The sequence below is a fragment of the Syngnathoides biaculeatus genome, chromosome 2 (genome assembly GCF_019802595.1).
Source record: "Syngnathoides biaculeatus isolate LvHL_M chromosome 2, ASM1980259v1, whole genome shotgun sequence".
Taxonomy (NCBI): Eukaryota; Metazoa; Chordata; class Actinopteri; order Syngnathiformes; family Syngnathidae; genus Syngnathoides; species Syngnathoides biaculeatus.
Genome location: NC_084641.1, coordinates 34305 through 40749, shown reverse-complemented (window position 1 = coordinate 40749; position 6445 = coordinate 34305). Strand labels below are relative to the sequence as shown.

At 42.5% G+C, this 6445-nt stretch overlaps 1 pseudogene; it reads right to left on the bottom strand.

Moving 5' to 3' along the window:
• Nucleotides 1-2495: 2495 nt before the first annotated feature.
• On the bottom strand, nucleotides 2496-5851 carry LOC133496073 (dynein axonemal heavy chain 12-like; annotated as a pseudogene).
• Nucleotides 5852-6445: the final 594 nt, after the last annotated feature.

The window sequence follows — 6445 nt, the reverse complement described above, 5'->3', positions numbered from 1 at the left end:
TCCATTTTGCACATCGTTCCAGATCGACAGGGCAGAAAATTCAAGACTTTGTTTACTTCAATTCTGACTGATTCTTGGGACCTGCACCGATGATGTCCCCTTAACAAAGTCATATAAACTGAGGTTTCTACTGTATACATGTGTAGATTTATAAATGAGTCAGTGAGAGAATCTATGAACACACAAAGGTGGAGAATGTCCATCCATCCATCCATTTTCTACCACTTCTCCGGGTCGGGTCGCGAGGAAAGTAGATTCAGCAGGGATACACAGACTTCCCTTACCGCAGCCATATCTTCCAGCTCTTCTGGATGGATCCCGAGGCATTCCCAGGCCAGCCAAGTCTTTTGAGCGTGTCCTATAGGTCGTCCCCGGCGTTTCTTTCTAGTGGGACATGCCTGGAACACCTCACCAGGGAGGCGTCCAGGAGGCATCGGAATCAGATGCTCCAGCCACCTCATCTGGCTCCTCTCAATGCGCAGGAGCAGCGGCTCGACACTGAGTCCCTCCCAGATGACCAAGCTTCTCAACCAATCTCTTAGGGAGAGTCCGGACACCTTGCAGAGGAAACTCATTTCAGCTGCTAGTGTCCGGAATTTTGTTCTTTTGGTCACGGCCCACAGCTCGTGGACTTTCGACTCAACTCCCTGTTTACTACAACAGACCGATACAAAGTCTGCATCACTACAGACGCTGCACCGTTCAGTCTGTCAATCTCTCGCTCCATTCTTTCCTCACTCATGAATAAGACCTCAAGATACTTGAACTCCTCCACTTGGGGCAGGATCTCATCCACGACCTGGAGAGGGCACACCAACTTTTTTCGACTGAGGACCATAATCTCAGATTTGGAGGTGCTGATTCTCATTCTCTGGAAAATATCTGATGGCTTATAAGGAATTATGATCCCATGATAGCTGCATCCAGTAATGAAATGCAAAGTATCCAATCTGTTTAAGAACTGATCAGGAGTTTTCATAAAAAAGCAAGTCTCCAGCTGTCACGAACGGGGCACAGGGCAGACCCAAATGCACGACTCCAGAGACACGCAGACGGTGCAGAGGAAACCTTTATTCAGTACAAGGTCAGTGTTCAGGTAGGCAGTCCAAACCAGGCAGAAGTAATACTACGGCAGGCTTATGAGGGTGGTCAGTGGACAGGCGTGGGTCGGTACACGGAGAGCAGAAGTCAGGCAAACAGGAGTGCGGGAACAAGGCATCAAGGACGACGATCTAGCGAAGGGCAAGTCTTCCCCCAAGTCCTATATGTACTGGAAGGCATCAGTTGGAACAAGGTGCAGGTGTCCTCTGACTAATTGGCTGGCCACGCCCAGCCTGGGCAGGAAGCCAGGAGCCTGACACCAGCATGTTGAGCAAATGTTTTCTAATTGGAATGAAAACATGATCAATATAAACTTGGGAATTAGTTTATTGATGTGCAATTTAAAGGACAGGTTCTCCTCAATTAAAATGTCCAAATCTTTATGTAAAGTGACCATTTCAATTTCAACCCCATGAACAGTTGACAATCTAGGGAGGTGTAAAGGAAGCTCTTTGCCATTTAAAAATAGCCCAATCTTTTATTTTATTAGCATTCAGCACTAACTTGACTCAAATCCGACAGACCTGAACGCATCGAAGGCTGTGTGCAACAACAAAAGTGATTTTACATGTGACAAAGAACAACAGATTACTGTATCATCAGCATAAAAATGGAATATAACATGAGGTAAATTATGATAAAGATTATTAAAATAAATGCTTTAGAACAGTGGTCCTAATATGGAACCTTAGACACACCCTTTTGAACAGGAACGAAAGAGGGAAAATGCAAGGCAGCCTGGACACACTGCTATATATTTGAGAAATAATTAGAAAACCAAATTACATCCAGCGGCACAGTGGCTCAGCTGGCAAATCGTTGCCCTCACAGTTCTGAGGACCCGGGTTTAGTCCCAGCACCGCCTGTGTGGCGTTTCCATGCTCTAACCGTGCCTCCCGTGGGATTTCTTCAGGCACTCCAGTTTCCTCCCACATTCCAAAAACATTCAACATTGATTACGACACTCTAAATTGCCCCTAGGTGTGATTGTGAGTGTGACTGTTTGTCATTATGCGCCCTGCGATTGGCAGGCAACCAGTTCAGGGTGTACCCCGCCTCCTGCCCTCTGACAGATGGGATAAGCTCCAGCACTCCCCGCGACCCTCGTGACGAGAAGCGGCAAAGAAAATGGATGGATGGATAATTTACATCCCGGTTAAATAAGAGAATTTTGTGAAGTCTATCTGCAAGGATGCCATGGTCAACTTTGTCAAATGCCTTTGACAAGTCATTAAAAAGAGATGGATAATATATTCCGCCATCTCTGTGTTCCCATTTACCACTTTAACAGAAGTTATTGTACTGTGCTGTTTTATTAAATATGGCATTTTGTTAAGACACACTGGGAATGATGTCATGCAACTTGCTACAATATTAGCATGTATGCAAAATATTTATGACAGGACTGAATAAACATCTATGCTGCCCCGATTGTATACATCAAACTCCTTGTAACGTAGGTACTCTTTCAGTCTGGGTGGAAGAGGGAGGTAGCTGATGAAAACAGATGCTCTCAATCGTAGCTGAATAAGGTGCTCTCTAATCTGCAGCCGGCAGAGGTGCTTTAAGTTCCGTGCATTTCCTAGGAGACAATTAAATCACGCTGTTCATGTAAGGTCAACAATGCATATATATAAAATGAATGAGGAAGTAACGACAAATTGCAAACTTTGGATGTGGCAGATCTCCGGCCATTGTTTCTGCTCCTGTAAGACTTCTTTTAGTTTGGAGCAGAGGGAGACAGTGTTGGTGTAGTCAAGCATGATTCGCACCACCTGAGCAGATAAGTGCTTGAGCCACGATACTGTTATCACCTCACAGAACTAAGAGAGGAAAAAAAAAAGAAGAAAAAAAAAACAAGATCAAGTTGCTGACAGTGAGGAAATCTGAAAATGTGTTTTCTGACTTCTATTCCATACCAGCAGTCCTCCAACATTTTTTCACATTTACTCATATTTCCTAGTTAGTGGACATTTTTTGTGGATTATATGTGACCAAGACGGGTGGTTTAAGTCATGCAAAGATACATTAAGCAGATACATTAATTTTCAAAATAAAACCTCTTCAGGACTGATAAAATATTCGTTTGCTCAGTTTCTCAGTGCGACCCAGTACTAAACCACTGTCTGGTAGTTGGGAACAGCTGATATATACTATTTTTGACCGATCTCACCACCATATCCTTGATTACTGAGGTTCTCCAGGGAGCCGAGTCATGGGAACTGTCACCATACGGACAGTCAAAACAACGCTTGACATCGTAGCCATGGTTCAGAATCATTCTCAGCATGACTTCATCTTTTAGTGCATACTGCAGGGCTGACGGAAAGTGCGTGGTGTTGACACGGGAGTAGTAGTTGACATTTGCCCCAAACTTCAGCAGGGTGTTGATGAGTTCATAGTTGCCCTGTCTCATCGCAACCTGTAAACAACTGACAGGGTCTTGGTTCACCATTGCCCCGGCCTTTAGCAACAGGCGAACGCACTGAAGATCATTGTTGGACACGGCAAAGAAAAGGGCAGACTTGCGTTCATCATCATAGTTGCTGCGCACCCTCGGGTGTAGCATTTGATTTGGATCAAAGTCAGCTTTGAGAAGCAACTCCAAGCAATTTGCATGCCCTCCAGCAGCAGCAGAGTGAAGAGGACTCATCCCACTTTCCTTTATTGTACACAGTTTAGTCACTGGGATGAGGCGCTGCAGCGCCCTATCAAAGAAAAGATGAGGAAATAACATTGCAATGGAGCAACACAATATTTCATGGTGGACATTTCTTACAGTATGTGACCATGGTATGCGACACGATGAATTGGCAGGTGGCCACTCTGCAAAGGCAAGTTAGCATCTGCTCCATGGTCCAACAGCAAAGCTATTACATCAGGATTTCCTGATACTGCTGCGTCAAACAAGATACCGCCGGACTCAGACTCAACATTTGCACCTACAAAACAAAAGTTAATTTAATTTATGACCCTACAAAAAATATGTGACACAGGATGCACAATCCAAAACTTTGGATAGCTCCTAAAAAATGGGAGACACTTTTAATCTTCTCATATCAAGTTCCTTTAACATCACTTCATCTTGTACCTTTCTCTAACAAGTACTCCACCACATTTGGATGCCCGTTTTGTGCAGCCAAAGCAAGTGGTGTTTTCTTTTTGATGTCACACGCATTTGGGTTGGCACCAGACTCGAGGAGCAGAAAGACAAAGTTCTCCAGGCCAAGGAAAGCAGCCTCATGCAACGCGGTCCTGCTTAGCTGCCCGAGCTGATCCACTTGAGCATCATAGCGAAGCAGCAGTGTTGCCAAGTCATACTGGTCATTGAGAATAGCTGATAAATAAGAAGCAACAGAGAACTAAAATGTAAAAAAGGACTTTTTAATAGTGATTCATAGTGTATGTGGGAACTACCTGCCATCAATGGCGAGTCTTGCTCATCATCCTGGATATTGGGGTTACAGCCATTCTGTAAAAGGAATGTGGCGTTCTGTCGATGGCCATAAACCACAGCTAAAAACAACGGTGTCTCCCCTTTGAATGTGCGACACTGTGAAGCCCCAAAGGGTGAAGCTGGAACCCAAAATACAGATGACATCAGAACAACAACTGTGGGTGATCAACCATTAGAAACATACTTGACTAAATAGCCCAACTATACCTGAAAAGATAATCTCAAGTATGTGTTTACTTTCCTGCACCGCTGCTGCATGCAGCGGAATCCATCCATGTTCATTAACTCTGAACAGAGTCTCTGGTTGGGCCATTAGTCGTTCAAGTCCACACTCATCACCTGTATGAAGACAAAACATGAAGCTATGTATGACAACAAGGTACTGAAAACATCCTTCTCTGGTTTCATGCATACACAAGTTTGACAAATGTGAAAAGGGAAATAAATCTGTGACGCGTGTGCAAATTCATCTTGCAGTAACTATATCTCCAAAATGATTTAAATGCACCCAATATATCAAATGTAAATCAAATTGCTTTACTCAGGCTTTGACTTCACATTTTGGATAAAAATATCCCGATTTAGAAAAAATGTTACAAAGAGCAGGACAGACTTTTCGAGATACTCGTGAAGCAGCACAAGTGAGTGATGATAAACAAACATGAGAAGTGATACCCTTTCCTAATTGATCTTTCAATTCAACAAAACCAAAACTAATTTGAAAAATGTTTTCCGATCTGAGTATCACAGAGTTATCCCCTAAACACATTTCAGAACTGCAAGACGATGGCACCCTTGGTCTGGGATAAACAATGAAAGCAACATATTTGTCCAGTTTTAAGATATCCTAAAAAGTCTGTCCAATTTTTTTAAGTCTATGTGGGGAAAAATTTGGAGAATGGCTTCAAAGCACTGAAATGTCATAATCAGAATAATCTTTATTTGGCCAGTACGTATGTCAAAAAGATAAGGAATTTGTCTCCGGCAGTAAGAGCCGCTCTACTAGGACAACAGTTAGTCAGTTGACAGTTAATGGGATCTTACCCTCTGCGATTGCTTTGAATATATCATCAGGGTCTTCAGTGACTTTCAAATGACTACAGCAAGAAAATAAGCAGTGAGCCAAATAAAATACCAGAAGAATATTTAATGTTGCATCAGCAGTCACCTCGGAATGTGTTCTTTGAATTTTCTGTGTTCTATTAGACTTTTCTCTATTATGTATTGCGTTGCTTCATCTTCATCCGAGTCATTTTCATATTGAAAAAAGTCATCTTTTGTTTCTGTATTCATCTGTTTTTCAAGGAAAAGTCTGTTTAATTGATTAAGAACATTGAAGCGCACTCATCCCATCGTTAACATGCTGCCAAATAGGGGATAACTGTTAAAACAGCATTTTGCTGCACTCAGTCTGGTTCCTGTTGTTGGAATAAATGTTAACATACACGCCATATCACCAAAACTTCAAAAACTAATCAAAAATGGGTCAACTGTACAATGTTCCATTTTATAAATTCACGACTTAACTTTAAGACCAGGCCACTTAAAGCCAGATCCCCTGCATTTAAGTCACCATATGTCTCTCCCAGAAACATTTACTGTATACATATCTTCAAATGAAGTGAATAAAAGGCATCTATTTCCAACCCAAGGTGAAACCTTGAAACATTAGCTTTAGAAAAAAAAACACTAGAAACATTAGCTTAGCATTCCATGGCCACAAACAAGTTTGTTCTTTAGCCATTTATTTTGTGTTGGTTACCTTCTGTCGAATGGCTGTGTTCCTTCTGGGACTTTAACAGCAGTGTAGTTGGACACCCTTGCACCGACACACTAAACCTATTTATGGCTCTTCTACTATAAATAACAGATCATGGTGCTGCCCAT